The sequence below is a fragment of the Peromyscus maniculatus genome, chromosome 20 (genome assembly GCF_049852395.1).
Source record: "Peromyscus maniculatus bairdii isolate BWxNUB_F1_BW_parent chromosome 20, HU_Pman_BW_mat_3.1, whole genome shotgun sequence".
Lineage (NCBI taxonomy): Eukaryota > Metazoa > Chordata > Mammalia > Rodentia > Cricetidae > Peromyscus > Peromyscus maniculatus.
The window spans coordinates 47,739,960-47,752,860 of NC_134871.1; the positions used below are offsets into that span (position 1 = coordinate 47,739,960).

The window sequence follows — 12,901 nt, forward strand, 5'->3', positions numbered from 1 at the left end:
TGTGAGAGGTCTGCTCCAGCCATGGGCTGGATGGTGACACACAGGCCCCATTCCATCTCCAGCAGCCTCGGCTGTTTGCTTTGTGGCCTCTGTTTAGGGGTGTAGAATCAGAAGTACCGGGAGATGACCTCCCTAGGACTGGGCAGAAGAGCCCAGCTTGGACTCTGACCCGGGGACATGGGAGGTACATGCTGGCGCCTGGAGGAGCCCTGCTGTGAATGGCTGAAGCTAGGGGCTTGTGTGTGGGCCACGGGGAGGGGACTGTTGGGAGCTCCTGCCACACATATAAACCCCCAAACCCCCGCTCCCAGATGGGTATAGAGTAAGAGACACTGAGGAATGCATACCCACCTGTTCATTACACAGACCCCTAGGCATACATCCTGACCTCCCATGTATTCACACACACACACACACACACACACACACACACACACACACACACACACACACACACACCAGCTCCAGCCTATAAGTCAAGGGCCCTGTGTATAAATCACACATGGGTCTGTCTTGCTCTCCGGAAAGCCCAGGGCATGAAGCTGTATGCAGAATGAGAAATAAGGCAACTAGCCCCATAAACTAGGCCTCTCCTGTCTCAGGACACCTGAATCCCAGGTCACCCAGTCCCTGGAAGCCCTCCGACACCCCATACCTTACGCCCAGCTAGGTTCATTCCACCTACAATCCCCCAAATGCAGCTTGGTACACCCTGTGCATGGCCTCTGCTCCCGGACACTCTGGCCGAAGAGGCCCTGTAGGCCCAGCTCAGAGCAATGCAGGCCCCTCAGTGCTCCAGGGAGCCAGGCCTGACTCTGAGAGGCAATGTTCCACCAGGCCATTCGTAGATCCTGATCCCCTGTCCCAGAGGCCCGCCGCCGCCGCTGCCGCTTACCTTCAAGAGTGGAAGGTAGGTGCAGGGCCTGCACACAGGCCTGGAAGCCTCTGTTTATCCAGGCCAAGGTCTCTCCACCCCCAACTGACCAGCCTAGGCTGGATCAATGGCCTGGAGCCATGGCTGCGGTGTCTGGCCCTTGTCCCCTATGGCCTGTGGCCCCAAGCTCCATGGGCCTCCTGTCAGGTCCAGGGTGACAGTGTAACTGAGCACAGGTAAACAGTCAGGAGGCAGGAGGCAAGCAATGCCCGCCTACCCAGCCCCGCCCTGCCCCATGGGTACCCAGGGGGCAGGCAGGCAGAAGCAGGAGACCTGAGCTCTCCCCCGGGGCCTGTTGCTTGGTGACATTCCTGCCTTGTTACAGCCCCTGGTCCCCCAAGAGCGTTGAGTGGGAACAGATTCTGCTGGGGGATTGCAGAGGCCCACTCAGGTGAGAACAGGGGCTCACACATCCTACAATAGCCAGAAAGGCCTGGGTTCATGCCTTCTGAAGACAGGAGAGAAGTGGGGGCGGGGGGGAGGGGATGGGGGTTGACACCCCTTACATTGATCTAGGAATTATCCATCTTCTAAAAAGCCCTGTTGCCCAGAGCAGTGTCCACTGGCCATGTGTGCCCTTGGACGTGAAATAGTATGAGTGGAGATGGGCTCATAAGTAATATATACCCCAGATTTCCCAGATCCTAAATGAGCAAATAATAATAATAATAGTAATAGTAATAGTAATAACAATAATAATATGTCAGTTGTCTCATTGATCATTTGGATAATGGTTGTAGATTGAAACGTGAGTTTGGCTGCTGTCTTGGGTTAGATGAAATGCACAAAAGTGAATCCCACCCACTTCTTTGCATTTTGATGCGCCATCCAGGAACGCGAAGCTGCAAGGGAGGCTCGCATTAGAATTCTACACAATAGTGCTGCAGCAGAGGGGGTGGGTCTCACCCAAGCATTCCTCGGATCATGTGATCTGAGCCAGGCTTTCCTGCAGAGAGTTGTGTGTGCATCTGAGGTCCAGGGTGCTGTGGACATGTGGTTCTCGGTGTGTGTGTGTGTGTGTGTGTGTGTGTGTGTGTGTGTGTGTGTGTGTACCAGGCATGCAGGAAACATATGTGCAGTGTGGAATGGGTGTATGGGTAGATGATGTGTGTCTAGTTGGGAATGTATATGGGGGCATGTGAAAAATATATGCATGAAGACATGCCTGTAGGGTAGACTGGATATGTGTAAAGCATTGAGGGAGGGTGTCTGTGTGTGAGTGTAAGTGAGTAAGTGCATGTTCACAGTGTGACGGACATAGTTTGTGAGGCATGAGGTATGTGTGGAGCTGTGAGGCACGTGGGGAATAAGATGTACGTGGGCTGTGAGGTGTATGGCAGGCAAGGCTGTGGGGTGGGAGGGTGCTGTGTGGGAAGCTGTGGAGCATAAAGTGAGTGTGAGGAGTGTGAATACACACCTACTCTGTGACGCCAACTGCAGGTTCAGTGGACATAGTCCCTTTTGTGATGGAGGAACCAGGGCACATCCCTGGCTCTGAGTTACGATCCCTATGTGATTAATTGCATCCATTAGCCCTTCCTGGGCCAACAGGAAAATGGCTGGCAATGAAAGCCTGGCGTTGCAGGGGTGGAGAGGCGTGTTCAGAGAGAGGGTAGATCTCCTTACTGTCTCCTGATCCTCGGCTCTATCTGGGTCCGTGCACCCACTTACGGGTCTGACCCTTGACCCTATGGGGGAAGACTCCGTTCTTACCTAGGACAGCAAGAATGTCCTTCCCAGCCCAGCTCATTCTCCTTCCTCTCCAGGCTCCAGCTTCCGCCTTGCAAACCTTCCAGGGACAAGAACTTGGGATGGGGGCAGGGTCCACATACCGCTAGGGCACAGCTGCCCTGAGCTCAATTTCTATGCCGTATCCTGTCCTCTGGAATGCCAAGTGGCCTGGGCCCTGGCCAAGGCAGGATGGCAGCTGAGAGACCTAAGAAAGATCTTACACAATTGGTGGCCTCGGCACTTGGTGACCACAACCATTGATCGATCCACTCAGCCAAGGGGAGGGGCTGGCCCCAGAAGGGCAAGGGCCTCGGAGCCCCGAGATCTCAGAGCCTGGATCTATGGCTGAGGTGTCTGGCCCTTGTCCTCTGCTTCTCTCTGCTTGTCCTCACAGCAGAGAAAACAGGGACACACTTCCACATACATCCCATGAAGGTCTTACTGCTCCTGGGAATCTGTATGTCACGGCACTATTGGCCTTCAGACTCCTGGGCTCCTGGAGAGCCTGGCTGCTATGGCTCAAAAGCTAGGGGTACGCAGGAGGGCGGATATAGGCCCTGAAATGCCCAACATAATCAGGTGACAAACGTCAATCCCGAGGTTGGGAAGTCAGGCTGGTTAAAATCCGAGTTCTCCCACCTGCCGTTGTCAAGACGTGTCACCTCTCCAGACTGCCATCTCAGGCTTGACAGAGCTGAGTTGTTGAGGGCAGAAAGATGTGAGGTGGCCCCTAATGCAATATGACTCGTGTCCTTATAAGAGGACTTGGAGACAAATACACACACACACACACACACACACACACACACACACACACACACACACGCACACACACACATGCACGCACACGCGCACGCGCGCACACAAGTGAAGGCAGATGCTGTCTCTACAGGCAAGGACATCACGGGTCGATAACCACTGGATTCTGGGGATAGGCCTAGAATAGATTCTCCTCCAGCTCCAGAAGGCAGCAACCCACGGGCTTGCAGCCTGAACCACTTGCAAGGCACCTTTCCCAATGCCAAGAACCCATACTGTCTCAGCAGCCTCACCAGCCTCACCCAGACTTAACCAACCAGGGCTGGGCATATGCTATGCCCTGGACCAAACAGGTGTCCAGCCCCTTCCCAGTGCACACATGCATCAGGGCCCCTCTTCCCAGTCCTGTGTGCAGCAGGGTGCCTCCTCCTATGGCCAGTGTGGAGCAGGATGTCCCCTCCAGGGGCCCATATGCTGTTGGGTTCTCCCTCCACATACAATAGGGGTTCTCCTCCCATGTCTGAATGTATCAGAATGCCCCCTCCCAGGGGCCACACAACGCACATATGTAGCAGGTTGTAATTACTGTCCATAAAAGGGATGAAGAGTTGAGACAGCCTTTTTTTTTCCAAGTCAGGAGCCTTCCTGCGATGGGATGATGTAATCTGGGACTGTCCCTCAAGGACATCGCAGGAAGTAGGAGAGTTGGTCTTGTTGAGACAGATGAGTGGGGCCCACATTTCCCTAGGGCACTGCGGAGGAAGGAGAACACTGAATTCCTGTTAAGACACTTTTGATGATAAGATTCTATGGTAAGCATCCTTTGTAACGCTTTTTCCCCCCCTTTAAGTAAGCTAAGATTTGGGAGACAAGGTAATTTAACTCCCAAAGTGACAGGTGTTGGATGCTTCTATGACGCCCTGGCCATCTTGAGCAAAGGATTGCCAGTTCAGCAGCCAGCTGGACTGTCCTTATGCCAGCAACTTCAACACTCCTGGACACCTCGGGGAAGCTTCCTGGCAATCACAGCTGCTTGCTAACAAAGAACGCCAGCTCCCGAAGGCACTGTTTCAGCTATGACTGTTTGGAACAGTTTGTGCAGGACTTGGTGAACTCCAGATGACCCTGCAGCCATTTGCACCCAGACCAGAGGGGTGACACTTTGGTGCAGCAGAAGGTCTGTGTAATCAGGACAAAGAACGTCTTTTGTTTGCATAAAGGTTTGCCATGGGGCTGGAGAGTGGTTAAGAGCACTGGCTGCTCTTCAAAAGGACCTGAGTTCAATCCCCAGCACCCACATGGCAGCTCACAACTGTCTGTGACTCCAGTTCCAGGGCATCTGACACCTTTACACCAATGCACACAAAATAAAGTTAAATAAATTATAAAAAAAAAAAAAAAGGTTTGCCATGATTGGTGTAAAAACCAGTCCCACACCCCCTTATTGTCTATGTCAGTGGGGAGGGGGGTGTTCAGCTTCCTTTCGCAGCCTGCCTGGGGACACCTTCCTGCGTGGCCCCTGGTTTTGTAACATGAAGCCCCTTAAGAAGCTTTTGGGGGGGGTAGTCTATTGTTGATCCTTATCATTAATAGAAGAGGATGGTGGGACAACAGCAGTTACAAAGGCAGCAGCTGGGTCACAGCAGCAGCAGGTGACAGCCACGGGAAAAGCAGCCGGCGGAGAGCCAAGGAGCTCCGGAGAATGGCTGGAGCAGAAATGACAGGGGACAAGGTGACAGAGGCCGTGCAGGATGTCAAGAGCTGAAAAGGAGAAACTACAAGTCCTGATCACTAGGCAAGTTCAAGGGAGCTGCCCAGTGTACAGACCTTACTCACTGTAGGCCAACTGTCATGGCGGAGAAGCCTCCCACTCCGGGCCTATACCGTCATTATGGCGGTGGGGAGGGTCCCAGTGCCCGAGGCCTGTAGGAGAGCCGTAACAGAAGGTGGTGCCTCGCTGGCTGCTTTCTGTTGCTATGTACTGCTGCCGTTCAGTGCTGCTGAAGGCTAAGGGTTACAACAGCTACCAAGTGCCAATGTGGTTAAAGGCCAGGGCCATAAGCCTGGAACCTGAGCGTCACGTTCCTAGACGCCTAGAACCATAGGTCCCTCGCACCCAAGACCAGCAACTGTAAGCCTCTAGGTTCGTCAGTCTAGTCTGTAACTCTTGAGCGTTCCAGGGCCCAGAACAGCCAGCACTGGAAGATCTTCTTACCTACCCATGATTCATTCCTCTCTGGGTAGAGCAAAGGAAGGACAGCCAGATGGTGGGTGACATCTTCACTGACATGCACCCACCTTCCCTAATACGGCTTCACTCACAGGTTCTGCAGAGGCACACTCTGCTGGCAGACATCTCCATCCTTCAGGCGGCCAGACACCCCCCATACTCTGAAGTGGACAGGGAGAAGACTCTCCAGTGAGCTGAGCCTTTCTAGAACCCTCTGTGGTGAAGGAAGGGGAGGGATCCAGGGCCCTGGCCAGACGCCGTCTAGATATGTGTCTGGGAGGGTGGAGCTGAGACACAGGGCTGCAAAGAATGACTTAGGATAACAGCAATACGTTCCATCTCTGTTCTAAAGGCCAGAAGTCCCCAGTCAGGCCATTGCAGGCCCAGGGTGGGGGTGTATCCCTCCTTCCTCCTCCTGGCTCTGGTGGCTGCTGGCAGAGCTTGGCACACAGGCCTCAGGCAGAGAGTTCAGAATGTCCAAGGGATCAGGGTTCAAAGGTCAACATTGTCTTTTTGTTGATCTTCAAAAGCTGCAGCCAAGGCCAGGTGGTGGCGCCTGCCCCTTTAATCCCAACACTCGAGAGGCAGAGGCAGGCAGGATCTCTGAGTTCGAGGCCAGGTCTGGTCTACCCAGTGAGATCTAGGATGGCCAGGGCTGCACAGAGACACCCCGTCTCCAAAAGAACCAAATAAGTAAATAAATAAACTCTGCCGCCAGAGCCGTGCTAGAGACAGTTCAGCCCCAGGCTTGGCTCCTTCCTCTAGGTAGTCTGGCCAAGGTCATCAACCCTCATATTCTCCAAGGAGGCTCCACCTTCTGTTGGCCACATGCCCTCTTTTCCATTCCCGCAACTGTTTCTTCCACAGAAGAGCACAGTAACCCGGAGCCCATGGGTGGTGGGAGGACCTCAGGACAGTGCCAACTGCCTTCTAAGTGGCTGTTGCACATCACTGTCATCATTCTGAGCCCTGGTGGCGGTGTCTCCTCTCCCCAGTCTCCGTCAACATCCACGTGTGAGATCCCAGCTGCACAAGCATCATTATCGAGGTGAGAGAATGTTCTTGCCAGCCAGCCAGCCGGCTCTGCTCCTGGGGGCTCGCTCTGTCCCATGCCGGAGTCGGTGTCAGGATCCATCAGGCGGAGACACCCACCCCATGGCTGGAGTTGACCACCACCAAGAGTGTTTCGTGAGGTCCCATCTCCTCCAAATGTCATCATCTGAAGGTCAAATGCTCACGGCAGGGGCTCAGTAACCCCACTGACAAATAACGGGCGTGACAAGTGGACCTCACGTGGGCTCCCAAACACAGCCATTGTCTCTAATCCCCTTGGACATTGAAGGTGGAGAAGGGAGAAGTCGGGGAGGACTCCTTTAGAAAATGAGGGAGGGTCCCGATGAGGGAGGGGCCTCCCCCTCCTCCCCAGGCTGTAGGCCAGCCCTCTGGGCCACCAGAAACATAGAAGATAGATAGAATCTCTATCTTTTTGCCTCCCTCACTCTCCATCATAGACAAGAAAACTGAGACTTTAAGAGGCCCAGTGGCACAGACCTGGCAGGGGCACAATGACCCTGAGTAAGGCTGGTAGCAGCTGAGAGGAGGAGGAGGAGGCCCCTAGCTTCAGGGCATGTCATACCTCCAAGAGAGAACCCCATGGTCAAGACACTTGGGGGAGATGTACAAAGGAGTAAGAGCCTCAAAAGGCAAAAAGGGTCCCCAGAGCCCACGGGGTCCCTAAGGGCTGCAAGGCAGACAAGAACACCGGCAGGAAGCAGGGAGTCGGGGGCTTCCACAGCCACCACCCCTGGGCCACCGGGTCACAGTTCTGTCCCCACCCACGGTCCCTTCACCACCAGTATTCTTCTAAGCATATCACATGCTCTTAATTATTTTATTAATAATTGGTGTCGCCACCGTAAGGACACCAAGGCACAGAGCCGCTCTGGCATCCATCTAAGGTCACAGCTGGCAGGCAGCGGAGCCAGAACGTCACACAGGGCTGCCCAGCCAGCGCCAGAAGGCTGGGACCACTGTCTCTCCCTGCCCCAGCCATTAAGGGCTGCAGGGGTGGACGGCAGTGGCCTTCCAGTCCTTGGTCATCCTGTGTCCGCCTTGAGCATCACAACCCTTCAAAAAGGAGTGCCGAATGAACAAATGAATGTATTTGTTATTTCTCTCCATCAAGGGCTTCGAAGTCTCATTGAACTCGAGCTGAGCACCCTCGAAGGCCCCTCCAATATTTTCTCTCCTGGCTGAGCGGTCTGCTTCCCTGGTGAGGTCTTGAGTCAGGTGTGGGGACAGTCTTGTGAGTGCTGACCACTTGTCTGCACCCTCCACGGCCACTCCTTCCCCATGAGGCTGAGGCTTCTGCAGACACTCCAGCCCCAGGGCCAGCACCTATCGCATACCTATACCTGTGTGCCTGTGTGCATGCCCACACGGAGCCAGGTGCCCAGAGGGGCGGAGAAGCTGGCCTCTCCACCAGCTGCTCTCTCCCCTCGACACCCTGGTTTCCTGGAATCGAGGGTGCCTCCTGGCATCCTGCGCCCCAGGTCTCAAGCGGGTCCGCTTCCTGCTCTGCTTTCTTAAGGTCCCCCAGTGGGTGTGTCACATCCCTGGTGTCGGAAAATGTCAGCAGAGGGGCTGTCCCAGGGCTGACATGGGGGTCAGGCTCAGAGCTCCTAGTGAGCTTAAGTTTCATCAACACACCCCTCCCCGCTGCACTAAACCCCTGTGGCAGGGTGTGTGGCAGCATCCTCTCAGGTCTGAGCTACTTGTTGGCACATGCTTTAAAGAGCATTGACAACCTGGGCCAATGGCAGCGTCACAGATCACCCAGGTTCACGTCCTTTCTCTGCAGTGTTCTAGCTGTGTGACCCGGAGTGAGCCGTCAAATCACTCTGAGTTCAAAACTCATCTGTAAAATGGGATGAAAAACAACAACAACAACAACAACAACAACACAGGGCACATATGTAAGGCTGGAGCACACTAATGACAGGATGCTTAGAGCAGAGAGTCTCCAGAATTGCCTCGACTCAAGAGGAGGGCCTCAGAGGGCCTCCCAGAAACAGAACTTCTCGAATGGGGTTCTGAGGGATCTTTAGGAGTTTGTGAGTTGATTGCTTGAGTATAGAGCTGTTTCAACCTCAGAGATCAGCACGTGACAATGGAAATCAGTTATTTCTAGTTTCTGTTTGCGGCCACCCCCAACCCCAGCCTCCAACTCTGAAGGTGACACACACGGTCCCAGCCTCATGCCACCTTCCAAGTGGTACCTAGAGCTGCAGACTGAGCACCGAGGAAAGACCTAAAAGCAGTCTAGTCTAAATACCCGGTGCGCTGACAGGCATGGGGCATGGGGCCGAGGGGAGCTCCCCAGGGTCACCAAGTCAAGGACAGTGACATCGAAGAACCCAGTCTTATCCTGATGACCATAGCGTGTCTCTGGAGTCAAACAAGGATGTGGTATGGTCACCTGTGGTCCTTAGTGAGATTATCTTGGGAGGGTCCCTGGTGGAAGGTTTTGTTCCCGACTTGCACCCTGCAGCTACATGCAGGACAGCTGTGAGTGTCGCCCATCACAGAACTGTTTTAAGTATAAAAAAAAAAAAAAAGTATGTGATTTTTTTTCTTTTTTACCTTAATTGTGTGGTTCTCACACAATCGTGTGGATTTTATAGATGACATCATGTTGCAAAGTCAACATGGACATGCCTGGTAGATGGGTCATGGAGACAGGTGGGCCAGGGAGGAGGCTGAGCAGGGAGGAGGCAGCAGGTGCTGGTGCCTGGCCCGGGGGAGGCTGGAGTGTCGGATGGGAGGCAGTGCACGGAGGGAGGCTCCGGTCATGAGGAGGAGAGCGGAGTCCAAGGCCACCTCACCTGACTGTCAGCCACATCCTCAGCCCCGTGTCCTGGGCAGTGGAGCTGTGAGAAGGGCTTTTCTTCCTCCCACGGTGTGGTGGGTATTGCATCGTTTTCTTTCTTCGAGGTTGGCTACCAGGAGGCTAAGACAGAGCTTCCCGGCTTTCCGCCTTTGGTAGGAGTGTCTCCTGGCAGGTTTGCACTCCGAAAAGTCTAGGGACTGAGGAGCCTGGAGTACAGACTCTATGTCTCTACCCACTAGCGGCTAGACTTCTCAACTACCCCGGCCTCGATTTCCTCATCTGCAAAGTGGGAAGCAAACACCTGCCTCTCAAGGCCATGAGAGGTGATATATCTTTTTGGTGGGGGCAGAGGAAGTTGACTAGTTTGTGGTTATTTATTTAAATTTGTTTCTTTTGGAACAGGAGCTTGTCCTGTAGTCCAGACTGACCTGGAACTCACTATATGAACCAGGCTACTTTCAAACCTGAGATCCCCCGGTCTTAGACACCGCCCCCCATCCTGGGGTACAGATTGAGCCACAGTGCCAGCCTCCAATGTGTTCTGGTGTTTGGGTTTTACTTTCGCTTTCTTGAGACTTCCTCTGTTGATCATCACAGTGCCATCACACTGAATAAGGCAAGGCTGGATTTTGGCCTTCGACTTGAACAAAATATTTCTACCATAATTCACCTGAAAACTTGGGCTCTGGAAGTTGCCTAGAGCAGAGATGCAACCTGGGGAATGAAGAAGGAACAGGCCAGGCTAACAAGGACACAGGAGAGGCCTGAAGCTCCTCCCTCCCCTCCGCCCCCCCCCCTTCCTTGCACCCCTAGGTGCTCCCAGCTGCTTCCTGCTCCCCACTCTGCACCTGAGGCTCTCCAGAGCCTGGGTTATGCCTACTCTCCAGCTGGTACCTTCCCCCTGAAATCTGACCCTGGGAATCCTGGCACCCCCTTCCCTGCACTACCCTGCCAGCTGCTCCCTCCTGGCCTCTCTCCCAAGATATCCACAGGACAAGCAGTGGCACTGGCTCATGGTTCCATCTCCACCTGGCATACGGTGGCCCCTTTCTACACCTTGCACCAGCTCAGGTCTCCCACCAGACATGGGGAACAGCTGGGCTTCTGGGCCCCTCTCAGCTTTCCAGACTGCCTCATCTCAGCATCTGTCCCCCCCCCCCCCCGAAGACTCAGCCCGGGGAAAGTGAAGAGCTCATTTTGTAGAAGGAAACAGACAGGCAGCCTAACCCAGACATGTCACTAGGTGCCAGCTCTCAGCAGTTGGGACTGCCCCAGAAACAGTACTGCAGAATCTAAAAGCTGCATCCAGCCTCTGGTGGAAGGAAGACTGATTAAGTATTAAGATCTGCTCTGCACAGGGGCAATTGGTTAGCAGTGTCTGCCATGTATAGGTGCAATTGATTAGCAGTGTCTGCCATGCATAAGTATAATCAACTAGCAATGTCTGCCACATGAGCAGCTTCATGAATGGTAGCGATGGCTGACTATTGTTTCTCAAGACACTGCAAAAATCCCAATAGTTAAAAAGTGATCATTAAGATAACTACATGGGGTGGGAGGGACGGGGGCAGATAGATAAATGAATGATAGATCGGTTCATGATCTATGATCCACTGGAACACTTGCCCAAGCCTGGATGTGGAGCTAGGGGAAGTTGGAGCATATCTGTGCACAGAAACCTGATTCCTATAAATGACAAAGATGTCCTCAACATCGATGCTTTGTTCGGAGGAAGTTTCCCTCGGTTTCCAGCGGTATCGTCCTTCTAGACTGAAATGTCAGGCTTCCAACAGCAGTGGAATAAACATTATCCCTCTGCTCTCCTCCTCGCAATGCCGGGGAGGGAACCAGCCAGGCAGAGCTCCCGCACCAGGCTCCGCCCCCAGATCAGAGTCACACCTTACGTAGTTTTATTGTACCTCCTTTTTATAATCGCCTTTTATTTATAGAAAGATTGAGTTTTCCAGCCACAGAAGTGATATGATGAAAAGTCTTTAAATATGTGTATTTAAACAAACAAATAAAAAAAAGAAGGAGTTAAAAACTTCTCAGGGAATAATTACAAAGACAGCATGCACAGATCATTAAAAGAGAGAGAACCAAATCCTCCTCAGGCCTCTTCAGACAGTGGAAATAAGTTCTACTTCTGTTTGGGAGCTAAGGCAAAGGAATTCCAAAGGTTTACATTTGCCCAGGATACACAGTCAAGAGTATGGGTGCGAGCCGGGCGGTGGTGGCGCACGCCTTTAATCCCAGCACTTGGGAGGCAGAGCCAGGCGGATCTCTGTGAGTTCGAGGCCAGCCTGGTCTCCAAAGCGAGTTCCAGGAAAGGCACAAAGCTACACAGAGAAACCCTGTCTCGAAAAACAAAAAAAAAAAAAAAAACAAAAAAAAAAAAAAAGAGTATGGGTGCGAAGTTTGGGTCTAATCCATTATTGAGACAGAGGGGGATGGCCGCAGACAGCATCCCGTGGCAGGAGGGGATGTGTGGGATTTCATACAGAAGGAAGCAGGACTTCTGAACCCTGGTAGGCAGGAAAACTCTTGCATGGGACCCGAACACCCTCTGCATTGGCTCATCCTTTCTTGCTAAGCTTTGGGGCCTTGTCTCAAGCACCAGCTCCCAGGACATCTGATGGAGAGATAATCTGCTTGGTTAGATCAGGCCCAGCCTCTGTGACAGACCCTCTATGCTCAGGCTGCCAATCAGCTTGTAGGCCTGTGGTCTGGCCAGGCAGCCAATGAGTATGAGCAGGAACCATGAGGCAGGCACTGTGGACAGGGCATCCATTAGCTAGGCCTGGGTTTCTGCTTCCCTTAGGAGATAGGATCTGACTGATCAGCATGGTGCCACCAACCCTGGAGCAGTGACAGACACTGAGACCTGTGCTGGAGGAGCTGCCTTAGAGAGCAGCACTCTCCTCTGAGGGTGAGATGGGACACCTAGGCATAGGTGTTCTCTCTGCCTGGGCTGCTGGGACTCAGGCTAACCTTCCTGCAGGCTCCCTCGTGAACTGATGAGGTGGGCGTGGGAAGATACATCAGCCGCTGGCGCGTAGGTATTTGTGTTCACGCTGAGCCCATCCCTGGGAGGTCAAGAGACAGCTCCAAAGACGGAAGATGGGGCAGGCGTTATCCCCATCAACTCCTTCTAGTGTGGACCAGGGAAGTGTGAGTGCGCTAGGGAAGCCGCACTGCCCTTGGAAGCAGGACTTACAGGTGGAGGTGAGGGACATTTGTCACCTAGGGGAGGCACAACAAACAGTGCCCCAATGGGTGTCACTCAAGAGGGGGACTCCAGGGGACCCCGTGGGATCCTTGTGAGGTTTCCACAAAGGACACAATGCTGACACAATGC

General features: G+C 53.4%; 1 protein-coding gene across 3 annotated transcripts in view; it reads right to left on the minus strand.

The window, feature by feature from the left end:
• The window catches only part of Tmprss6 (transmembrane serine protease 6), a 31,142-nt gene extending 30,036 nt beyond the window's left edge, over nt 1-1,106 (minus strand). Inside the window, exon 1 of one of the 3 annotated variants that reach the window (XM_015997796.3) lies at nt 896-1,106. The gene's annotated coding sequence lies outside the window, so the exon portion shown is untranslated. The remainder of the gene's footprint in view (nt 1-895) is intronic. The other 2 variants (XM_006979111.4, XM_076556248.1) reach the window with 2 other exon arrangements.
• Nucleotides 1,107-12,901: the final 11,795 nt, after the last annotated feature.